At 41.7% G+C, this 25,172-nt stretch overlaps 1 protein-coding gene across 27 annotated transcripts in view; it reads right to left on the bottom strand.

Moving 5' to 3' along the window:
• LOC132958404 (receptor-type tyrosine-protein phosphatase delta-like) overlaps positions 1–25,172 on the bottom strand; it is a 353,687-nt gene that overhangs the window by 89,688 nt on the left and 238,827 nt on the right. The gene's annotated exons all lie outside the window — the stretch shown is intronic.

Raw genomic sequence — 25,172 nt, 5'->3', positions numbered from 1 at the left:
AGTGAGCTAGTATTAGCTGCACACTCGCTCTATCCCCTTGTCATCCATTTGCTTAAGCCAGAGCTTGATCCTCAGTGATGGATGCTCTGCGGTAGTCTTCAGCTCGCAACACAGCTCCCGGCTAATCCCAGTGTGTGCGAGCTTCGCTGACATGCTGCACTGCTGGTTAGCATGCTAGCTAACTTGCCTGGATTGTTCTGCAGGATGCTGTTGTTTCAGCTGGTGAAGTTCCCTGACATGTTAGGCACTTTATGTACCATGAGATCAAACACACACCACGTCAGATCTCTTCTACTTTATGGGATTCTGCGGTTTTAGTAGGCAGCAACTGTGCATACAAATGATGTTGCTAGAAATAATATTTTATTGGTTTATCTGCACATTTGACCGCCACCTACTAACAAGAAAAAAGAAAAGAAAAACAAGCCCCCTAAGCCCAATCAGTAGGCCCAATGATGACAAAGTACCTCATTTCCCTGTTACCAATCATCCTCTTTCTCGCTCCCAGCTCTCCCTCTTTCATTTCTGTGGGCTGTAAATGGCAGAAAAGACGGGAAGATAGCGCACCTGTCACACTCGATTTGTGTTGGGGGGAGATAGACACGACTACCTGTCTCAGAGTGCCGCAGGGCTAGCAGCAAGCGCAAGAGCGGGGGACGTGTGGCGAAGGGAATCAATTTGAGGCAATCTCATCCCCCGCTCACACCGCTGCTGACACACAAACACAAATGCCTATACATGTACATGCATTTAAGCACACTAGACAAAATTTTCACGAGTAGTGTTTGAAGCAATGTGGATTTCATTACAATCAAGTGGACTGAAAACCCCGAGCAGAGCATGATGGGAGAAAGCTGCAGTATGATCCATACATGGTGCAGGTATTGCTGTTTGTCTCCTGAGGTCATTGTTTTACGCATCGGCCCCCCTGCAAATCTAAGTGATAGCCTTTGAGTTAATTAATGTGTGGATCTCCATAATGACACGACATTAGGCAGCGCACAAAAAAATGATACTCAGCAGCCCTCCCCTTCTCTATTCACGCCAGGCATGCACACACCCATTTACATACACACACGCTGATAGAGCCAAACAAAACCATCTGTATGTTGTGTAACCACCAATGAGCAAACCAAGAGGCTGTGATATGTGAGTAAATACACGGAGAGGCTAATGTAAGCACAGCAAAAAAAAACACACATCAGAAACCTTGATGCCAAAGTTAGTTAGTTATATCGGTTGTTGATTTGTGCTGTTGAAGACTACTCGCCTCAGAGGCTTTCCTGCTGAAAGGGCACAAGCCACCTGCTAGACCTTGGACAGGGCAGCAGTTTGCCAAATGCATTGTTATCAGACAATGGATTTTGCTTAAATGCTGCAGCGTTTTTGTATGAAAGCCATTTGTAATGGATTGGTAATTACAAGTATGAGCTTGTACATGGGTTCAAATAATCCTCTATAAAAATCCTCCCTGAATGGCGCCACCACCTGTGCCCATTTTATCCCCAACATGGCTGTTTTGCGTTGCACTCTGCACCTTTACTCCACACATTTGGTGGCAGGGATACTTCCCATTGAACATTTATTACAAAAGAATGAGAAAAAAAAAAAAAACAATCTTGTCTTTCTTCCTGAGCCCCTGGTGGTATTATTGTGTTTCCATTCAGTGGTGCTTCATTCAAAGGATTTTGCTGCTGATAGCAATCATGCATTATTAAACAAAGCCTGACAACATGCACAATGTTAATTAGAAAAGGGGGGGAGTGTGTGGTAAGAAAAAAGAAAGGGGCTGTCTACTCTCTCTCCTTCGCCATGATCCTTATCAGAAATGTGAAAGAAAAGGAGGGTGGGATGTTTATATTCTCCATAATGGTTGCTCTCTATTCTCATTCGAGTCTCTGAGCGTGCTATTCTGCTCTATTTAAACCGCCAATATTATAAAAAGGGAGGGGGACAAAATAATCAGTCATATTTATCTTATATTCCAGCCACGCTGCAATGAACGCGTTACGAGGGAAATGCACTCTGAAAAATGATGAACATCCAAAGCAACAAGTTCACACCATCTTCATGCAAAATCTGTCATTCCATGTTTCTCCATATGCCGTAAAATATAAGGAAACCGATTCCAAACTAGCGGAAAATGAATCATGACGTGAGATTGCTACTGATGGTGCTATCTGTAACAGATTCAACACGGAGTTGAGCAAAGTAGTGAAACTACATTATGCCCATCCTTCGTGCAAGTTGACTAATTTCACTTTCAACTGCTCCAGGGAATTTTTAAACTGGGTGTTTTTAATTTCAGGCTCATGCACAAACTCAATTGAACTTCAAGGAAATAGTGCATGGTATGTTATCCTAACAGACCAAAGCAGCCACAGAAATGCCACAAAATCTATTAAGACGAATCCCTCTGTAATTAGCCCAACACATGCAAGGACGAAGCACCACAAAAGTACAGAGGATGTGATCCATACTGCATTGTGTTGTAAAAAAAAGTTTTCAGTGTATCATGCCCAGCCAGGCACAGCAAATAAGACTTTGTTTCGTTTTATGAGGCAGGACTTTCTATTTCCCTCCAGACTAACAGAGTGAAAGAATGCAGTAATTAACCCGCACACGCACACTTTCAGACTACAGTCATATGGAAGGGTATGTGAGCTGTCTTTTCTTGACTGATTCATAGAAAGAAAGCTACTGTTTCCCAAACACAAACTTTGCTTCCTTCATTTTGCTTTCGAGATAAAAATGAATACAATTATTAAAGTCCTCTGGTTTGCACGTCCTTGTATGCTTTCAATCAATAAAAAACATTGCAAATTGCTGTTTTCCATGAACCAGTAATGTGACAATTAAACATTTAAACTTATTTGCAGTAAATTTTGATTGCAAATCACGACACCACATTTTCATTGCTTGTAAATGGCACACTGTCTCTGTTATTCTGATATCAAACTTTTGCACACTGCCCTCACCTTCCATATTTTTGCACTAACTATACAGCTCTTTCATACACCAAACACAGAAATTGTACATTACAAATAGTCAGTGGGTGCCTGTGCCGCTGGATGGTCTTAAACATCCTATGACCAGATTTAAAAAAAAAAAAATAATAATAAGCTCATCAAAGGCAAAAGCTACACACAACCATTTCCTTCACCAATCCCCACTTCCTCATCAGAGGGGTTAAGTTTGGGTGAAGTCACAATGAGTTTCACATGCTGGCTGCAGCCATGTTTTCTCTTTTTCTCTTTCTTTGATGCCACAGTGTAAAGTCTGTCAGTCTCTCTCCACTGCTTAAAGCCCTTTATGTGCTATAAAGTTATTTCTTTTCCTAACCCTCCTCCCTTTATTTTTGTCTCTTCTCTGTTTTTCCTCTCCCTTTTTTTTCTTCTACTTTCTTCTGCCAGCGATGGTGTGATTTAAGACCGAGTGACAAGGCCGTTTCTCACACATCGCTCCCGATCAGCCGGCATGTGTAATAACATCCCTCAAGCTAAGCTAAGCTATGCCCTCAAGTGCAGCCTCCACATGAAAGACCCTGACAACCGCACATCAGAGGAGTTTATTTGCAATACTTATTTATTTTCTTTTTCCCCCTCCCTCTTCGCCTCCCCTGACCTCCCTCCAACAAGCCTCCCACGGTCATAAACTATCCTTTGGGTGGTACAGCCGACTTTCTGTCTGAGAAAGTCAGGGTTTTTCTACAGTTGCGACTGCAAGCCTGACTAATTTTACAACAAGCAAATGCTGCCGATACCCTTACTGATGGATATGTCTTGTTTTAATATGAATGGATCAGCCAACATGAAAGGCCCAGCAGGAAGCTAATTGGCTCTGATGACATTTGTCTGTCTAATAATTGCCTTAAAAGCACCTGCTGCGCCTGTAGGACAAGGAGCTATCACAGAGTCATCTCAGTTGTGTGTCCACTGCAAATTAGTGCCAGGCGACTTCAAAACCATCCGCTGTTTTGTTTTCTTGTCTGTGGATTGATCTGGACATTGAAATGTCACATTAAGAGCAGTCTAACATCCCATTTATACACCTAGCTCTTGAACACTGCTATCAATGAAATTATATTTTTGAACCATTTTTTCTGATGTTATCCCCTTTATGCAAAAAAAAAAATAGAGGAAACACATCTTCATGCGGCAGAAAAACATCAGTAAAGAATAACTTTGTATTTGGAGAAAAAACACAGGTCAAGGAGAGGATGGAGAGGCTGTTGCAATTTGTAAACTGTTACCTTGTTTGGGTGCAAAGAGCAAGGTTGTGTCCTCATGAGAATTCAGCCCACCCATAGCGACCTTGAGCATACACTTTAGTAACTCAAATGACCACGTAGCATCGGCTCACAAACACTCCTCCTCCTCCCACTCGTTCTGTGCGTGTGTGCTCTTTTTGTTCTCAACAGCCTCTCCTTGACTTTTCTCTCTACCTGGTGTACCTCACCACTTTCTCTCTCTCTCTCTCTCTTTCTCAGTCCCTCTTTTTTTGCTTCACCTATCCTTTTCTCCCGTCTCATTCCTCCTGCCACCTTTTTCCCAGCAGCTGCTAGGTTCAGATGGATGGTCCCCACAGTGCAAGACCCTGACCTGCAGTCTAGTGACTGATTATCCCTGCGCCTTGTTGTGCTGCTTTCTGAAAGCATACCAACACAGAGCACACACACACACACACACACACACACACACACACGCGCATACAAGGTTACAGAGCCATTGGATAAGCTTTAGGGACACTGAGGAATTTCTAGGGGCAAAAAAGGAAAAGGCAACATTTTTCATCTTCATGTGCATGTTTGGTTCTCCTCTTTTAACCTCAATGACAATCGAAGACACACTATTGGTCTTTAATGGGTGTAAGTAATGCCTTTTGAATGATCAGCGGATACACCTATGGGTTTGCGTGTAAGCTGTGTACACTATTTCAATGAATATTTGACTTTTGAGAGGCCATCCTTTGTTCTATGTTTGCTTGTCACAGTGTGGGCGTGTGCCACTTGTGTCATGCTTGACCTTGCACATCAGCATGTTGTACACTGAAGAACTTTTTATCAGACACATGCTGGATCTTGGGGAGCCTATTCTTTCGCGGGCAGAGAGTGTGGCAGGATAGGGGTGAAAATTAGAAAAAATGGTAGACGCAGCAGCTTCAGCTGCAGCAGCAGCCAACCTGGAATGGCTGGGATTAAATTTATGCTGCATGAACAAGGGAGGGTGAAATCATGTTACATATTATGAACCAGAAAAAAAGAAGAAGAAGGGGGAGTGTGAAGAGGGCGGAGCAGAGGGGTGGAAATATAATGGATAAGGGGAGCAACGAGGCAGAGAGGTGGTGAGGGAAAGGAGGGGACGACAGCGGGGTAGAGGAAGGAAGGGGGCGAGGAAGAAGGGAGGGAAAGGAGACGAGAGGGTGCTGTAGGGTGGAGAGCGAGGGAGGTAAGGGAATTTGCCTCACTGCCTGCTTTTCTCACACTCCGTCTGTGCTTGTGTGCCTAACAGAAGAATTAAAGGAGGGATGATACCTTTGAGGCCAGTCTAAAGGTGGCGTTTCCTTCAGGGAGAGAGGACAGAAGGTAACAAAAAAAACAACTCCCCAAAGAATAAAGGAAAAACTGCACATGCAAACTCATCACACACTCAAAAGCACCAACTCCCGCTCAGGTCCACATCCAATCGCACAGATGCAGCATTGAATAGACAACACCTACACATATGCACTCACAAGTGTAAACTCAGGCATTCATGTGCACAAATAAACCCATACAGGCAAATCGCAGGCATGCATACCCTTTGCACCACATGCTCCTGGCACTTTGACATCTACCCCCAACACAGCATTGGTCTGTGGGAGGATGAATAATCTCACTTCCGAGAGGCAGAGAAAATGAGAGAGAGGAAGGAGGCTAAGAGGGTTGTTCCCACCCCAAGCTCATGTCGTTTTTATGGAAAGCACAGAGCCCTTGAACGGACAAAAACAGTGTTCCAGTGCTACTCGTCTACATCAGAACAGAGCTCTATTGAAATACCTGCCCAACACACATCTGCTAATCGTGTTGCTCCTTTATAACATATGGCATATGTCAATAACAATATGTCTTCCTATCTTTTTTAAAACAATTAAAGGTACGTTGTGCGCTAGTGACATTTTAGTGCCTTTTGTACACAAGCCAAGCCGTTTCGTATGTAAATGCACTACTTAGGCGTACATGAAGGATGTAAGGAGGCGCTCGGGGCATACACACCACACTCATAGGGCAGCAAAATAATTAAAATGCCAAGTGTCTCCCATTATCTAAATGCTAATTTGCCTCGATATAGCCTGAGCTAAGATGTAACGCCACATTATGCTTGTGAACTCAGGCAATGGCGGGTAAATTTCCCTTCAATTAGTCGAGCAAACTGTATTCTGTCTTTTACCTGAGGTGATGTGGTGGATGTTTTAATAAGTGAACTCGTCATATGGCCTTAGCATCAGTCCATGTGTATTAGAAAGGTTTTGCCCCTCTGTTTCACATGCAGCTGATCTTTTGAGTTTGACTTGTAGTCAAATGAATGCTGAAAATACTCCTAGGTACTAATCAAACATGTTGTTTAGTCTATTTAATCGACTTCCATGTCTGACTGTTGTGTACGAATTTGCAGACAAGGTCAAACTGGTGTTTAGGATCAAACTGACAGCAAATGTTGTTTCTCAGTGTGTACTGTGGGCATATGTTTTTTGCCTTGACTCGTAGTTGATAAGAACGCCTGAGTCAACAACTGCAAGAACAGACAGGCAGTATAAGAGCCTGCTGCTTATCAAAGCTTTTTGCATGAAAACACATCAGTGCCAACAGGGAGGGCAATGGGACAAAAAATATTATCACAGATATGAGAGGTTTTTTGCTGAATACACGGATAGAGGTGAAATTGTGTTGTTTCTGCTTTTCCATCTTAATCCTGATAAGACTGTCAAAGGACATCCAGGGTGGGGGTGAACAGAGCTTTAAAAAGCTGTTTCAGTAATTTAGTGGTTCAAGTATTCTTACTAAAGTCCACTGAGCGCTTTGATGTGGGCACTGCTGATTAATAGATTAGCAAATCTAAAACATTTTTTAAGTTCTTGGATAACCTTGAAAGGTGTTTTATCCAAGCTAAGCTATTGTTCTCATGAAAGGCGGAACAGGGTGCTTGTGCAACTCTGTTGAGGGAAAGCAATGGTTCACCCCAAGGCAAAAGCAACAATTCCCCCTTTGTCGTTTCACTAAGACAAATGTCTGCCATTTCTGCGTTAGCAACCAAACAAGAGCAGTTTCCCCCGTCAGTGGTGGTTTATTGTAGCGCTGGAACAAGACATTTTATTATGCTGCTGAAAATGAATGAAAAGGTCCCTTTCTCCAGCCACAGTTTGGAGATTGAAATTCAAATCAAATGCCACCTTCAAACAAATGTCAGTACAGGAAATCAAAACCGCTCTGTCTGTGCCTGGCATCAAGCAAAATACACAGTTTGACATTTGGAAATGATTTTCTCTTCCTCGCCGTCTTTGTTTCTTATAAAATTAACTTGGCAACCAGCAGAAAAAAAGCCATATCTAAACCCTCATAACATGAAAAGTATTTGCTGCTCTCACTCTACATCTAACAGCCTCTCAGAAGCCCCCATCCAACCCAACACAACCTGCCCCCCCTGAACACTCACAAACATGATTAAGACACTGTCAAGCCTGACACCGCCATCTCCCATGCTGTCAGTGGCCCTCACTGGGAGTCACTGTTGACTGACTGCCTGGATGTGCCCTATCATTAACAGGGATGCTTGTGTCACTACGGAGGGGCTTTGATGACAGACACTAAGGCCCCAATGCCTGCCCCTCCCATCTCGCCTGCCCAAGTGTCATCTAAATGAGATAGGGCCCAGGAGCTAAGGGATTAGGCACTGCATAATTACCTATTTAAAGATCCTAATTGAGCATTTCATTAAGAGACTGGCACTGAGATTTTGCCAAGGAGGGCACTACGGGGAGAAAGACATATTTTGCCTGTGCATGCATGCGTGTATGCATGTGTAACCTTGAATTCAAGAGTTACTTGTAAACATGGATATCTCGTCTGTTTTTGTTTACATTGCACTTAAGAGTGTTTGGCAGAGGATTTTGCAAGTCCAATAGAAATTTTCCTTTAGAAATTGATCCAGATCATAAGTAACCATGACCTTATCATGTTTGTTTTCAGGCAGAACCTTTGCATAATCTAAATTTAGTTTAATTAAGTGGTCCTCATATTTGAGTTGCCCTTGACTTCCCTCGGTGATAAATAAATGTGAACACACCAGAATATTTTTTTCTTTTTTTGCAATAAATAACAAAGTAGATCAAATTAACAACTTTTTTAGTTAACTTAGAGAACAATTTGTTGCTTTCCAACTTGGGAGTATATACAAACCAAGTTTCCATCCTGTAGCTCTGATATTTCATATTTAAATGCAGGCCTTTATCATTATTTTTTTATTGACTTGTCATGTACTTTTTTCTGGTGATATGAAGATTAATTATTTTAATGTAATTCAGAGTCTGCCGAAATTGTTTCAACAGCTATTTTTGGGTAAAACTGCCATTTCCAGACAAGTCAGTTCACAATCTAAGTGGAAACGTTTTAGAGTCTAGGCTCTGCCCCACATGATAAAAGAAAAACACTACTAAGCTGAAACATCTCTGTGAAGCTAATAGAATCCAATAGTAGGGGAATTTGCATGAACACATTACCTTTGGGTTGGATAGAAAGTGATTAACAACGGCTTACATTGTCAGCCATCAAAATAATGCTTTCATTGATGCCACAAAGTCTCAGTCCCTTAGTTACAAGTACCACATCTATAGCTATTCTTTTTTCAGATATGTGTCTCTTTATCGTACTAACATAAGCTATGATAATATAATTATTCATTTATATTTTTACCACTGACACTGAATTTCTGATGTGGAGCTTAGTTTGAAAAAGTGTTTTTTTGGGAAGTTTTAATGATCTTCAAAGCCATTGAGACAAAATGTACCAACAGTGGAGTGCACAGACAATGCTTTCTCAACATATTATTTTGTTTGCAAGAGATGCCTCTTTCAAATCCACAATATGGTTGAATGCCTGGCTTTTCCTATGTTTACTCCCATAATTCAGTGCTAGGCAATTAGAGAAAGATTCTCAGTACAAATCCCTATTATAAACATAGTTATGAAATCGACTTAACTTGTCTATGGAAGGTTGAAATGGACTATGGACAACACCACAGTCCTCTTATCTTTTCTCATTACAAACAATTCCAACAGTGCCGATCGATAGGAGAAAATTCTAGACCCAGATAGTGTGCTTATGACACAACTGACCTGATTTACATGACCTGACAGCCTGTGACTCCTCTTTGCCCTCCGATCTCTATATCTCGGATCACTGGGGACATAGGCAAGTGGCTGGCAGTTGCCTCGCGCATGATTGACTTGTTTGCTAAATGACTAGCATCTAAAGTGGCAAATGCTAGCTGGGGGCTATTGGAGACTTTGGGGCAGACACCAGCTGCTAACTGCTACAGATAAACTGTCCCTCCCTCTGGGGATTCATATGAGCACGATGGTGGGGAGTGGTGCTGAAGTCTGGCCAGGGATGCTCAGGGCTATAATGACACTGAAACATCATGAGTCAGTCAGTGCTGCTGCTACTGCATCAGACCTATTATTCTTCTTTGACATGATTGAGGTTGAAAAGGTTCCTGCACGAGCAAGGAAATGAGTGCGGGTCTCTTACAAGACAGGTGAGAAATATGTCCCTGAGCTAGCGATGGTAACAAACTCAATAGTATCTTTCAGTATCACAATGTAATGCATCCTGAGCAAAGGTCAATCCACTTACATTAAACCTTTGATGACTTTAAGACGTGGCACAGTGGAGTACATCCATTTAACCCCAATAAATTAGGATAAAAGAAAACAACAATTCAACCTTCTGTTATCATGTCTCGCAATCAATCCTTGACTTCAACTAATCGTTTTGAGCTTTTATCATGTGGGCAAAGATCCAGTTCCGTTTGAAGGCGTTGATGTCAGCATAGGTAGGTTGATAGGTTACTTTGTCGGTAGGAGACCTTATCCAAATCTCCCACTTAATACACATTGTCTCATTCTCTCTTTCTCTTTGTCGTCTTACAATGAACATGGACAATGAAGCGCACAATAAGCTTCAGAGCCTGAAATATATTCACTTGCAGACTGGCAAATGGTACACAAGAAAGCAAGACGCATAATCTCCGAGAGAAAACCTCTTTGTGTGAGGAAGTGTGCACATGTGTTGCTCCCTTCCAGCATAAAATTTGGAGGGCCTCGCAACTGCTTTGATTGTTGACTAGAATATAAGCCTATCTGCTTGATGCTCAGAAGGAGATTCATGGAAGTACAAAGACTGTCTTTAGGATTAGGTTCTAACTTGTGACTGATTGTAATTAGCTATGGACTGGGACATTTAATTATAGATGGGACCAGGATTTTTTATGTCTTTACATATTATGTAATTTTGTAAATCATTTTTTACAAAGACCAATGCTACTATTATGTTTATTTTTTCTTTATACAAATGCACATGACCATAGTTTGACCCTGTACTCGGCAGCAAACACCTGAATTAATGAAGAGAATGTATGTGAAACAAATTTCAAACAGATATCAAATATCAGCAGTTGCCATGTGAATGAATTCTAGCATATGAATGTATAAGTAAAGTTAGCAAATGTGAATTACCGTACATCCTCTAATAACTGGGGCCTTTTTTTTTAACTTTCACAGCAGAAGGTACCAGGCCTTTATCTGAAGAAGGCTTGTATTAGAGGCAGACCTTCACATATAATTATATTTGTCTGAGAAGTGTAATTGTTCATATTTTAGTACAAAGCAAATAGTTTTTGAACCAACACACTTAGCCCTATTAAATTTACTGTAAATGAACTGTAACTGCTGCCATCTGCTTTTACTTGAAATTGAAATCCTTCCTGTATCAAGAAAAGGAATTTTATGTTGACACAAAACAACTTCAAGGGAACATTGTTGGCACATTCTTGATCAGTGTATGTATCATGATTCTGAGGGATTGATCATATTGGGCACTCAAAATATGTGTGCTTTGTATTGTAGTTATGTTTGACATTACAGTACTGAAAGATCGCGAGGGTGTTGAGACATACGAGGCATACTGTTTTAAAATGCCTGTGGGGAAAATTAAAATGTGGGAGTCCATCCATTCTTGATGATAATGTATTTCTTTGGTGTCTTCTTTTCTAAGATTCGAGCACACTTTTCCCTGTCTCACTTAGTTTCTCACGTTGTGTTTCGAAGACTTGCCGTCTGCTGACTCCTCCAGGTGTTTCCGTTTACTTGCAGTGCCTGGTCTGAGTAAAGCATTTGATTGACCAAGTAGTACCACGTGTGACAATCGCTACCGTCAAGGGGAAAAAAAGCAGCACCTTTTAAAATAGACTACGGTTAAAAAGCATTAAAGCTGCACTGTTTAAAATGGACAAGTATGTGAATTGCCATGTTCAAGTTCCCCCCTGATAATACTACCCCGGCTTATCCTATTATTCCAACACGTGTGTGGTCTTGTCTGTGCCCAAGCATGGACAAACAACCAAATCAGCTTGTTAGTTCCCCATCTGAAAACACCCACAGGTGCAATTTTGTCCAAACAAGATAGTTTCTACTTCAAAGTTCCTCAATAGTTCTGGCAGCCCTGGTGACAGAGGAACCAATCTATTGGGCGGTCCAATGCGGACCCTATCAGGCCCCATCTTGGCCTTGTGCATGCCCTATCTTCCAATCTCTGTTGGGGGAGACATCCATCTTGATTTCTGCTGAGTGCCAAAAAGAAGTAGCCAGAGAATGAGACTAAAAGATGGAGAGGAGGATAGAAGAAGGGTTTTCACTTGATAAGGCAGCTGGGCATCAGAGAAGAGGATCTTGAGGTGGTTGGCCCCAACATGCTGGAAGGAGGAACGTCATATTTATCTAATTACCACTGGGCCATTTTGCCAGGGAAGATAGTGCAGGGGTCTATGGCGGCTTGTTGGTATCACGGCACACTCGTGCTTTTACAAGCTCACGCGTGCTCAGGCGCAAACTCATGCAGATATGATTTACATTCAAATACACTCCAGTCACACACTGAGTTTAAACTACACACAGAGACACACACAAATGCATGGGCCCAGGGCTGAGTGCCATAACAGCCCAATGAAATATATTCAGATTAGAAAGGTGTCGCATTACTCTCCAGCCGGATGATAAATACGCGGTTAGCACCATCATTAATCTTGTACCCCTCCCCACCTTCCGCCTCCAGACGCAGTGATATAAGAGGAGGGGAGGCAACATACACTCGATGGAGCTCATGTCTCAGCAAGGGCTGCAGCGGTGCGGCTGGTGCATGCATGAAGCTCTAGCACTGCCTTGTTCTACTCGGTCTTGTAAGCACAAGAGGTCAGGGCATTCAGACTAACTGAGCTTGCTTGTAATGTCACTGTTAAGATAAGGCAGGTTGATCATTCAAAATGAAGTCTTGCTGATTTTCTATTCCGGGATTGTTGTGGTAAAAAGCATACAAAAACTCTCCCTGTTGGTTGCACACATTGGCTGATTGATCAAAAGCTGTCCATGTCCTTTTCTTTGCATTTACTCCCTTTACCTTTTTTCCCCTGCCTCCTCTGTCTTTCCAAGCACATCACGTTCTGCAGCCAACCTCCCTTCTTCCATCCTAAGGGACTGCTGACATATTGTCCTGAAAGCCATTTCAACCTAAGTGGCCATTGTCTGGCTAATGAGCAGCATGCATAAAACACTAGAGGGCTGAGGAGACAATGATGGACATATACACAGAGACAGAGACACATGCTGGGCACAAGCGTGGATTCAACCGTCAGTTGCTTAAGCAGCATATTTCTCCTGCAAACACCGCTGTGCCCCCCCTAGGGAGGCTTTTAGACAGACAGTTCAGACAGTGGCAAGTTGCCCTCAATACAAACACAGCCCAAGAGAGGGGTCAGAGATCAAGAGCTGAGGAAATTACGTGTGATGAATTGGGTGATGGTGGCAGTAGTGTTGTGTATATGGGAGTGGGGTCATCCTCCCCTTCCCTTACTATCTCACTGGTGCGTTTGATGAAGTGCATAGCCTTTTAAAGTACAGCCTGGGTCTCAGCATGCTGAAAGTCAGAGTATGAGAAGGATCCTCCCACGTTTTCTTGTTCAAGTGGGGGCACTTGGGAAAAACAAGGGGGAGCACTTCATGGCATCTCGTCTAAAAAGTCCAAAAGCTTGAAACTGGGAATGCTTAAAATGAGTCAGCCGAGAGTCACCAATTGCTAAAGTAACAATATGTTCTTGGTCTGGATATGTCAAATGATGCTGCTTATACTGTAAATCTTCATTATTGGAAACTTGATTCATTATTATTCCAACTTCCTTTCAAAACATTCTGACTCTTTACCAAACTGCTCTGCATCGCATTAACTTAATTTAAGCTTAACAAAACAATGGCACAAACAAGTATATTTATCTTAATTATGCATTTTAAACAGAAAACAGATCCAACCCAATGGAGCTCTGCGAGCTGTGTCCCTGAAAACTGGTTCGACATCATATTTACAAGATGTTTTGCTGATTCAGAAGTCTCACAGGAGGAAAGTCGACCTGATTGAAAATTCACGGCTGATCTCACAATCCAAGGGCAATTTTTTTTCACGGGATGTATTTCCTCATTGTTGTGAGAAACTTCTGTCCACAGTCCAGCACACAGTTGCCAAAAATACTTGGGACCTAATTTTTCTCTTTTCAGATTATTGCCTTTCCACCCCCCCCCCCCCCCCCCCCCACCCCTCCTGTCCACTTTAAGTAATCACTAAGAAAGAAACAGGATGAGTTTTATTCCTGCCAAGGCCTCTGAGCCCAACATCCACCATGCTCTGGGACTATTGTGTGAGAAGGGCCAATATAACTCTGGTGTTTCATTGCTAGATGGCTGATTAGCTCTTAAGGGGGTTGTAAACTATTCGGTGGCTTCGTTTGGGGCTTCATTCAGGAGTCGCTTGTTAAGTTAGGGAGATGAAAGCTACGCTCCACATGCATTGCATACAATGTTATATAAAATGAAACCAAAATTGCGCAGAAATTCCATCCAAAAACTGACACGCTCACACAGTTACTTTGTATTGAGCCAATTGTGTTGCCACTTTTTTATTGAATCTCTCAGTCGCCCCCAATCACTAGGTGCTCCATAAAATGCTAGCGTGCCGAGAGGGCCTACTATAATGGTGGCTCAATGCAGAAATAAACTTGTTTTACTGCTGCAAACAAAGTGATGTGACCTGGAAAGGTTGTATTTTTGCCTGGGATAATGACTGTATTTTAAAAGCAGGCTTCAGTGTGAACTCTAATTACCTGTCTGGAGCCACTGAGCTACGTTGGTCTCATGCACTTCGTAATGAAGTCCATACTGGGTCCATGTTTATTAAAGGCAAAATGAATGTCTGGTTTTAAAAATGCTTTGCTGAAGCTAAATTCTGATGCCTTTTGTTTCAATTTTCATCTTAGATCAAAATGTATTTTAAACTTTGATTTTTGAATTAAAACAGTCCAACAGCACAGACAGTATTGAGCTCCCAATTTCTTAATATGAGATTTTATTTTATTATGGGCACATGTTCTATCTTTAGACAATTACAACATTAGAACCACATAAAAAATCAAATGTATGTCCATTAAGCCAAATTCTGAACAAAATTATGCCATGAGGTTAAGAGAGACAGTTTTAAAGAAAATGTCCTTTGACTTTCACATTTTATATGATTGCATTATCCACACTCTGCAGAACTTGCTGCCAGTTAACTTAATCACCCTGACACCCATTTCTCATAAATATGCAAATACAATACAGTCTTGAGCACTTCAAGAGCAAAAATAACTTTTGAAGACCCTTTCTCAAATCTCAAGTCAAGCCCTCTGATCACCTCATGTGGGCCACATTGTTTTCCATAAGTTTCCGGGCTCCCACAGCAACATGTTTTGCCAAAACACAGCATGCTTACTTGTCACAGTAAATTTAATCATACAAAATGGGAGCACTCAGTGCCTCTCTCATCACTGCCACTTCTTTCAGTGTTTTTTTTTTCCATTGTGGTTAGAATTGAGGCAGATTGAGGGGTAGGAACAACAAAGATGGAAAACCCATCCCTGCAATCTTAATGAAAATATCATAAAAATGGCACAATGGAGGTCTGGTTATATAGCTAGAGATATAATTTTACACTCAGGTTCTTTGTGTCCCTCTAGAGAAGAGGCTCACTAATAAAACAGTCCTCCACAGACTGAAGGGCGGCATGGGTTTGTGAGATATTAGGGAAAAATAAAAGGGAGGGAAGAGAAGGGGATTTGTAGGAGTATTACGGCATGGCTTGTTCCTTATACTTCTGCACATTCCTGTGGGGCAGTGTGCAAAACTTTACCGTCTTCAGCCATAGAAAACTTTAAGAGTTTGTTAGTCAGTCTGCAACAACTATCTGCATTCTATCTCAATCCATTTTTTGTCAGCTGTCTTGTCTCTCCTCTGTGTACGTTCCTACATTCCCACTGATCTACCTAATCTCTTGACAGGGGGGCAGAGCTTGTGGACTAACAGCTGGGAAATCTGTGCCCCCTGCTGCCCTCACGCTCCTCCTCCTCCTCCTCCTCCTGCCACCCACTCTTTCTCCCCCCTTGCTGCTCTTACAGGTCGGCCTAGTGACGGCTAATAAAAGAAGCGGCCCTTGACTGTGAACAGCTGGGTTCCTGTGATCTAACTCTGCAAGCGGCTTCGTTGGGGCTTTTTCTCTGTGAGTGGAATAGTAAAACACACAAGAATAGCACGAGAAAGAGGACGACAAATAGAGTACACAGAGAGGATTTGGCTAAATTGGGAAAAAGCGCATAAAAGGGGAAGCGTAACAGAAAGAAAAGTGAGAGAATAGATTTAGTAGCATGCAGTGGTAAGCCAGAGGAAGGGAGCTCAGTTGCTGTCTTGTCCCTGGCTTTTCATGGCCTAACCAGCTAATCGATAGCACAGAGAAACAGTATTTCAGCTGGCTCACTGAGCTCTGTGTACAGGAGAAATAGTGAGAGTGCCAACTCATTTGTTCTGGTAGTTTTTTTTTGTTTTTTTTTCTGCTAGAGTGTGTGAAAGCAGTATTTCCTATAATATATTAAGCTGATCAACAGGAAGTGATATATGCAGTTGCGAGTGTGCATCTATGCAGGAACTTGAGTTGGACGTTAATGCGAGTGGGAGCAGCTGAAGTATGTCATTGACATGAGAAATTTCTACTGTTTACATATCACGGAATGCAGTATTTTAAGACTTTGGCAAATAGTTGAATTGGGTTTAAAAAAATCAAGTAATCACATACTGATCATTTAAGAGGCAGCCAAAATAGCCAAATCATCTCTGAGTTGTTAAAACAAACAAAGCCATCAGAGTGATTGCAATAAGGCTCTGAGGATTATTATAGATATTGACCCTACTGTGAAACTAAATTCTTTCAATCCTTTGAGACAGCTTTCAGAATGCAGAAGCTATTGGGAATAGCCGAGGTCCTCCACTCTCTGCTGTTGGTATTTCAGCCTTGAGCAAGACGTGCGAGGGGCACCGTTCCTCTAAAACAAGGACTCCAGGCGGGCACATGGGTGGAGGGCTGTGATGAGAGGAAACTTAAATTGTGGCAGATTTAAATAGATGCGCATATGACCCATCATGCCTGACCTATGCTCTCTTATCACACTTCGGTTCCATAGATATCTTTTCTAATTTTGTGTGTTGTGTGTGTGTGTAGCGGGGAAGTTGGTGAGTATGAAAGACGACTCCAGATGCTCCCAGCTGGCTGTTGCCCAGTGAGGCTAATACACTCCTGCCTGCCTAATTAGAGCACATACACAGGCTCAGTCTACCCCTCCTCTCTGCTCACATCCCGCTGTTTCAATGGGTTTATGGTAGGAAGAACATATGCCCCCCCTGTGTTTTATTCAGGACACACATGCAGACAGCTAAACAAACAACCAGGGGCTTAATTACCTCATAAGGGAGGCCAGGGGTGAGGGCTACAGATGAGTCAGAATAGCATAATGTAAAAAGATGTGCAAAGCAGAACTGGGAACTGAATTTGCTCTTCTGCAAAGACAACTGATATGTGGAATTTGATTAAAGTGGTGACTTAGTAGCAAAACATATTTAGCTAAAATTATTCGAGATCAAAAGCAGTGTCGGAGTCAAAGTACCTCTCTTAATATGTCAGCTGCTTAGTGAAAACACACAAACTCACAAGACCTCCCTGACACACTGAAATAGGCAACACAAATTGCAGACATTCATTGCATGTAAAAACTGATCAACGCGTCGTTCCTGTCAAGCACAATGGGCAGCCATATGGACATACTGTAAGTGTCTGGATGTGTTAGCCACACTGACCCTTTCTTGAGCAGTAACACAGCAGCAGCAGCAGTGCTCCCTCACAACACATCGTGTCAGACATTTCCACCTAGCTTGTCTACTCTGTGCTGTGGGTGGCAGATTGTCTTTTTCTTTCTCAGTTTCACTTTTGTCTTGTTGGCGCAAACACAGAAAACAGCAATATTAAAAAATCTGTACGCTCAAATCTGTTTCAGGGCAAACAGTGGCTTACATGCTTATCTATAAAAATCACTACCAGCTTTCTTTTCTACTTTGGTTCTTAGTACTTGCAAAATATCTACTTCAAAGATGAGAGATATGTTTAAAAAAATCACTACTTAATGAACATTCTGTAGCGCCATGACTTACTAGGCAAGATAGGATGACACTTTAAACATGGACTACATCTACTTCTTATCGAGTAGTAACATGAATCCAAATGAGGCAGTGGGCTTGTCAGTGCTTAAACATCGGTTTGCAAGTCATGTCTGACCACAAAGCAAGGTCTAAAAGGCTAAATGATAGCCTCGAAACAACACACATGCTGAAGTGGGGCCAAATGAGGACATAGGAGGAGGGAGAGGGTGGTTTTGGGCCGTTGAGTTACACAGAAAAAGATCCCAAGGTCAGTGTTCTGGGGCCGGCCACAGACAAGGGAAGAGAGATGGCGTGGACAGATGTCAAAAGTGATAAGAGTCAGGCCTGACAAGCTCCAGCTTGGCTATCAGTTACTACACCGAGCCTGCGGTTGGGACACTGCCAAGACAATGCCAACGCCTCTCTGTGATGATCAGCGCCTCCGGAGGTTGTGCAAAATGGCTGCCGCCATGCCAACGCATTATTACGAGTCACTGGCTCTGCTTTTTTTCTCCTCAAAGGAAGTGCCATCTGTGAGTGACAGCGGGGCCTCGGCCATTTATTTTGAATGCAGTAAACAAAGCTGCCATTTTTGCATTTGAGGGTCTGGATGCTTGCATATTACCAGCAGCAAGGCTGTTTGTTGTCATGGGAGATATTAAGTGCGGCCTGATGTATATCCTGTCTCCATCTCCATTCATCTTGTCCAATCCATGCTCTCCTATAAGCATCATTCAGGCTGCAAGACAAAATAAATCCTCATATTCACATTTGAAAGCAGGGTGGGAAAAAATCCAATACCCCGGGGAGTGCTTGGTCTTGCTTTTAGGACAACAGCTGACGAGAAGAGAAGAGGGCATTGGGAAATAAATCAATATCAGGCCATTTACAATCATTTTCTGTGATCATTGATAATCTGTCAAACCATTTATTTCAAAGTCTGAACTGCACACCAAAATCATTTTCTAAAGACTTTTCCCAACGTCCAAAACAAATAATTAATAACTGGCAAATCGATACTGTGACGCTTTATTGAGCTCACATGCTTGACTTGAGTCTGGCACCTGGCCCAATTGTTTTTCATTTGCCAGATATCCTCTACTCTCTCTCCTTTTTTCTGCTTTGTATGAGCCTAGATAACAAAAGTTCCCTTTGTTAAATGATAGGCATAATATACACAGTTTGTTATGAAGCATAGTGAAAATAGCTTTTTTAGGGGTGGTAAAGCTCTGTTGAACCCTGCCAGCTCCATTGAATCACATATGTCCAGCAAAGACAAAATAACCCATTTTCATCACACTGATTTGTCTTTCGAATTTCCAGTTGCTCAGCATTGTGAACCAAAAACATCCGGCACCCTTGATTAGTGCCTCTCAAAAGGCCCCTGGTTTCTCAATGGAATCAGTGTTGGCAGTGCCACATCGACTCGGGTCACACCCCGCTGTTCTACTGAGTGGGCCTGAATAAAATCATTGCAGGCAGACTGAGAGCCCCACCAGGGTAAGGTCAACTCTTCTGACCCCCACTGGGAGGCCAGGCCTCATCTTCCCTGAAAAAACACTCCTGAAAAAGTGCCGGAATCAGCAGGATGCTAACAGAATCACTATAAGAGAGGTTATGCTTTGAAGTTTTGACTGACAGGCAAAGTAGCATTTGTGCAATATTTGACAGGGACGCAAACCCAGCTCTTTTTGTGAGGTGGAGGATGGACAGTCTGCTTTCAAAGAGAGTTGGTCAAAAGCCAAATCAGTTAGCATTTGCAGCAGAGTGAGAACAAAATAAAGTCAGTTGCCTTGTTAAAGTGGATCCAAACAATACGCATACAAGTCACCAAGCTAAAGCTACAGAAACTGGCTAAGTACAGAGATTAAGCTTCTTCAATTTGCTCTCACCTAAAGTGAAACTGGGGCGTTCCTGTCTGCCAAAGCATGATCAAGCATCCACCAATCCTCACTAAACCACTCAACTCCAACGTCTAAGGGGTCCCTCTTGGGTCACGGCCTCAGTGTCACATGCCAGTGGATGAGAAAGGGGTATTGATTACCAGTAAACTCATTAAGAACTAAAAGAAGGACTTTCCTGCAAAGACAACAATTTGTTTCTGTCAAAGCAAGAATTTAGAAGTCAGATTGCTTTCAATGATTTGGTTTACTCTTGTCTTTTTAAACTGATTGTTTTCCAAATGAACTATTACCCAATGTCTTATAGACATTTTTAATACAAGATATCTCTTATATTCTTAAATCCAGAAGTTAGACATTTTGGGTAATATGAAACATGAATTGTTCTTACAATAAGCATAATGATGTGATTATAATACTGATAGCACTGGAATTTTGGCAGCTGTTTCTTGGCTTGGGACATTGGCCATTACTTTCAAAAATGAGCAATTGATAAAAAATGCTGTGCAAATTTTTTCCCTGAAGTTGAACGACGGCTGACCAAATCTGATTCCATCCTATCTGCAATTATTGAGTTTTTCCTATTCCTCATTTATTTCTCTTAATTTAAAATAACTAAAAACGGCCTCCATTTCTCTCAGTCTACCTTTGAACTGCTGGCTGTGGAATCTTGTTTGCTGTAAGTGTGATGCAGGGAATTTAACTTTCACGACTATCAATGACAAACTGTCAAGTCTTTGCACCTGCAATGCAAAGACTGCTCTTCAGGCCCAGAAAAGGATGTGCCTGAAGATCAAGATACCAACTGAGGACGTAGACAGCTACCGTTATCGCAGCTCTGCCATTAATAAGATCGCCTTGTGGCTTGTGTCCCAAGGTTTTTTTTTTTTTTCTCCTGCGTTATCATGCTTTGGGACAATCTAAATGAAACAGCGCTGGAAAATATGGCACCACTGTGACAGGGGCTAAAAATCGGAAGAAATGTCATGGGCCATTGTGTCAGTGTGGTTAATCGAAAATAATGGCCAGCAATTTATAGTTGCCGTCCTGACCACAACTGGATGATGCAGGAGATCCATTTTTAATGCGTACATTCCATCACTTCATACAGCCTACGGATGTTTAGGGCCCCAGCCAAGCAGTACATGAATCTATGGACGAAGGTTATCATTGAGCAGTAATAAACTGGGCTGTGCTCTAAAAACAGACTGTCTGCTGCTTTTGTCCATTTGTCTTTGTGCAGGCACATGTTGTGGAACCTTGTTCAGATTAGGCTTCTTTGACAGTCTTCTGATTTCCACCTGCGGCCACTGGAATAAACAAACTGGAGAGGGAGGAGGTGAACTAATGGGACATGCAAATGGAGGCCACCTGCTGTGTTGTTGAGGCCACAGGGAACAGAGAGTCCTATCAATAGTTTGTCAAGGGTCCATCTAATCTCCCCTCTTACCTTGTACAGTACCATTATGTTAAACACTCAAAATAGATGCTGAGAAAAAGTAAGCCCAAATGTTCTTTGGGCCCTATGATACTTTGTAATGTAGCATTGGTTAATGCTGGAATTTTGGCTAAAATAGTCCTGGAATAGCCGATCAATCTGACTTTCTTGTAAACAGTTTTTATAGGTTTAGTTCGTTCAAATATTTAAGCTACTGAAGTTGTAAAGCTTGTGCAAATTTGTGTAAGGTGACCAAACTGTGACCTAGCAAGTGGGTGTGCTGATTCCCCTTTCAGATGAACAGGTAATTTGCACCTGATTTCAATGTAGATGGGTCGACACGTCAAATACTGTTGCTCTCTGAACTGGCCAAGTATTTGTGCTTTTCCACAAAATAAGATATGTAGTTGTGGAAAAAGTATAACAACTTTAAATCTGACGGAAATAAAAACGTATTTTATTTGAATGTAAAATCACTACATAAATCAGTGACCACCCAAAAGTGAAGTTGCTATAAAGGGTAAATCCATTTGTAGACTATTTGTGCATTTGTATACAGACTGACGTATGCAATGTGGTTATAAGGAAGGTGAGGAAGTTGATGGCTCCTTCTGTTGTGATCTATGTTGTTATTTAATTACAGTGGCATTTTACTGAGACACTGCAGAGCCTTTTCCTTTTTTTTCTGTGACAATGCCTACCTGAAAGAGACTTGAGTAGTGGCAGACAAGCAGTTACAAGACAGATAGTACAAGTGTGGATGAAGAATTGAATGTTGCTATATGGGAAACATTGTTACAGGCCCCATCAAGGGTATGATATCTGGATATGTTTTGTGTTTTATAGGAACGTACACATACAGCTTGACTGATCAGGAATGTGTTTTGCGATAAACATTTTTAAATTGAGCTTCTGATCAGCAAGTCTTATTTAAAATAAAGAAATTAAAGATCAGCTATGAGTCATGCCCCTCAGCATTAGATGAAGTCATTCACTAAGCTCAGACTGTATTGTTGGTTCCCTCCGCTCAGAGTACAAACACCAAATAACCTCCTATAGTGCATACGAGGTAGAAATCAGCTGCATACAGTTTATCTTTTCACACCAATCACGTTCTGCATTTCATTCCTGACGTAAAAGCTCTTAATGAAGACAGCGTAGCGCAACGCTGCCGAGTTCTGCACAGCCAGTCTAAAGATTTTATTTCACTGCTTCCACAGCTTGCCTTATTTCACTACGGCTTAATGAGAGTCGTTTGGAATAATAGGCTTCCATTGAACGGAGGCATCTGCATCCACACAGCTCTAAACGAGTGAGCTAATTTCCAAAGATAATCACCTCGCCTGCTGTGTTTTTATGCTGAGATGCTGTAGATTTTCAGCCTCGGATTTAATGAAGTCAAAAATTACCTCCAATCCTCTGGTAAGGTCTACGGAAGCTGAATGTGTCATTAATATTTTCTTTAAATTGTTAAAGAAAGTGGGTTATTTTCAAAAACATGGCAATTTATGAAATTATTAATGGTGCTATCCAGGAAATGAGAATATCTTAAAACCTTGAATTATATTACTGTTTATGGATAAAAGAAGGATAAATTATCTCTTTAAATAAGTACTGTTATATTTCAATTGGCTTTTTTTACAGTCCTAATGAAAGCAACACCAGCGAAAGTATCAGTCTATCATCCAGTGTCTAATATGGCCGAATTTACACAATGTGCATTTTCTTACCTACCTTCTTCACCTCAGTTCTTGCTAAATCGAAACACAGCACTAAAAGAATATAATATTTTAATCAAACTGTGTGTTTCCTCTAAAACTGCTTCCTGTAAAATACATATTTTGTCATTGCGGGTCTGCAAAGGGCATCCATCAGATGCATCAGCTTATATAATCCTCTAAAGTTTTTCCTGCAAAGACATCCTTGCCTTTACTGACTCCTTGAAATACACCTAAATCTGTTCTACAGAGAAGTTTTGACTAGCCCAACTGAAGCTCCTCATGCTGCTTTGAAACATAAAAAGAACTACAGACGATTTTTACATGTTTCTAAGAGCAAACAAGTGAGATTTCTTAGGATGACTGGGTAATGAAGTCCACCGGGACATTCAGAGACACAATTAAAGGATGAAGTGAGTTCTCTTTCTCACTGTCTCTTCAGTCTCCCCTTTCTTCCTCTCCGATCTCTCTTGTCTCATCCCTGTGTGTGTGTGAGAACGTTGTCACTGATGACACAGAAGCTGTGGCGTCACGCAGTCATCGCAGATGGCAGATATGAAAAAAAGAAAGAGGAACAGGAAGGGAGGAATCGCTTACAAACTGCGTGGGCCATTTTGACAAAGAGCAACCATTGCTTGTCTGAGCAAATGGGAAAGGTCACAAACTGTGACAATGTAGTAATGTCCCATTCAGTGAACTACACTCTTCTTTATTTAACGTCCCACTCAACTAACTTGTCTTTAAAAAATGTCATGCCCTTTTATTTTGGTAAAGGTTGCACTAAAGGCAGCAACAAGAAAAGGGAGCCTGAGCTGTTTATCACATTCGCTGTGTATTTGTGCAGTTGGGGGCTCGAGAGAAGCTGTCAGTAATTTGGCAACATCTACAGTGCTTTTCCCCCTGCGGCTCTGCTGGAGTGGCCGTCGCAAAAATTTATTCAATATGAAAGAAACAGCAGCAGAGGTTAATTCCCTGGTGCAGTGTTATGCAGGCTGGCAGTCCAAGCAGAGAAGCAAGACAACAATATGGCTAGCAGCTAGCGCAGGACGTCCTCCTCACAGCTTTGTGTTTAGCTTATCACAATAGACGGTTTGGGAAGGCTTCCAAATAACGGCAGAGGGTGGGAAGACAGGAGAGACAGCAGAAGGAGGGGGAAGTAAGGGATTGCATTGTAATGGGTTTTCATGGCTACCATACAACCCTAAAAACTGAAAAAAATCAGCTGTGAAAAAGAAAAAAACCATTTCAAATAATACAAGTTTAAGGGTTTTAGAATCAACAGCCTATTTGCATCCATCCACATATACCTTAAATGCATATAAGTAATGCTTTTATTTCTAAAATGTACACCTTTTTTCAGTCAAGACCTAGGTCAAGCCACCAAATAAAAAAATGTATTTAAAAGTTATTGTGCCATTTGACAGGAAGTTTTGACTATAGTCATAGTTGCAGTTTTTAGTGTGTCTTTTCAGTTTTCTAAGCCAGTCATTGGAGGAGAGATTAATAAGAAACATCTTCATTTGATGAGTGTTGACTTGATGGAAGAACGTCTATTTTGTCTATCTAATTTTGTCTTATAGGTTTGGTCTTTTATTGTCTTCAGAATCCCTCCAGAATCTTTCATATATTTAAACTCCTTGTCGCGCTTGTCTATGTTACACTACCTCTAATTGCAGTCATACCGGTTATGTACATGGTCATATGTCCAAGATATTGTCATCCCATCTTAAACCAAACCTCTTATTAGCCTCTGCTAGTTTGGGACCTCCTCTCAGGCTTATTTGCTTTCTCACACCATGTTACCCGGGTAACACTTTTGTTTACCTTTCACTAATTGGGAAAAAAAGACGAAGACCTAACCCAAGCATTCAAAGTCCCTCGTACAAACTCTCCCTTTCTCACTCAAACACTAACACAAGGCATGGGTAAGGGTGTCCAGTTACAGTGACACTAAAACTCTCCTGGAATGTTTCTTTAGGGCAGATCGACGGGCAAACACATGCAAGGATAAGGTAGGGGTAGGTGGAGGATTAAGTGTGGCAGCTTGGGTTACACCTGACAGGGACTTCTCTTAAATACCATGATAAATTGAGTGGAAAATATTTGCATTAAGGGGTCACAGAAATTATAGTTTACTCTCTTGGTTTTCGGGATTTCATATGGCGTTTGGTATCCTCCAAAGTTTGCACCACCTGTAATCCCACAATGTGGTTCAGAGGGGTTCTACCAATGGTGCTTTGAAGTGTGACTGTAAAATACACATGG

The sequence above is a fragment of the Labrus mixtus genome, chromosome 23 (genome assembly GCF_963584025.1).
Source record: "Labrus mixtus chromosome 23, fLabMix1.1, whole genome shotgun sequence".
Lineage (NCBI taxonomy): Eukaryota > Metazoa > Chordata > Actinopteri > Labriformes > Labridae > Labrus > Labrus mixtus.
Note: the sequence above shows the minus strand (reverse complement) of the source record. Positions and strands in the feature narration are given on the sequence as shown.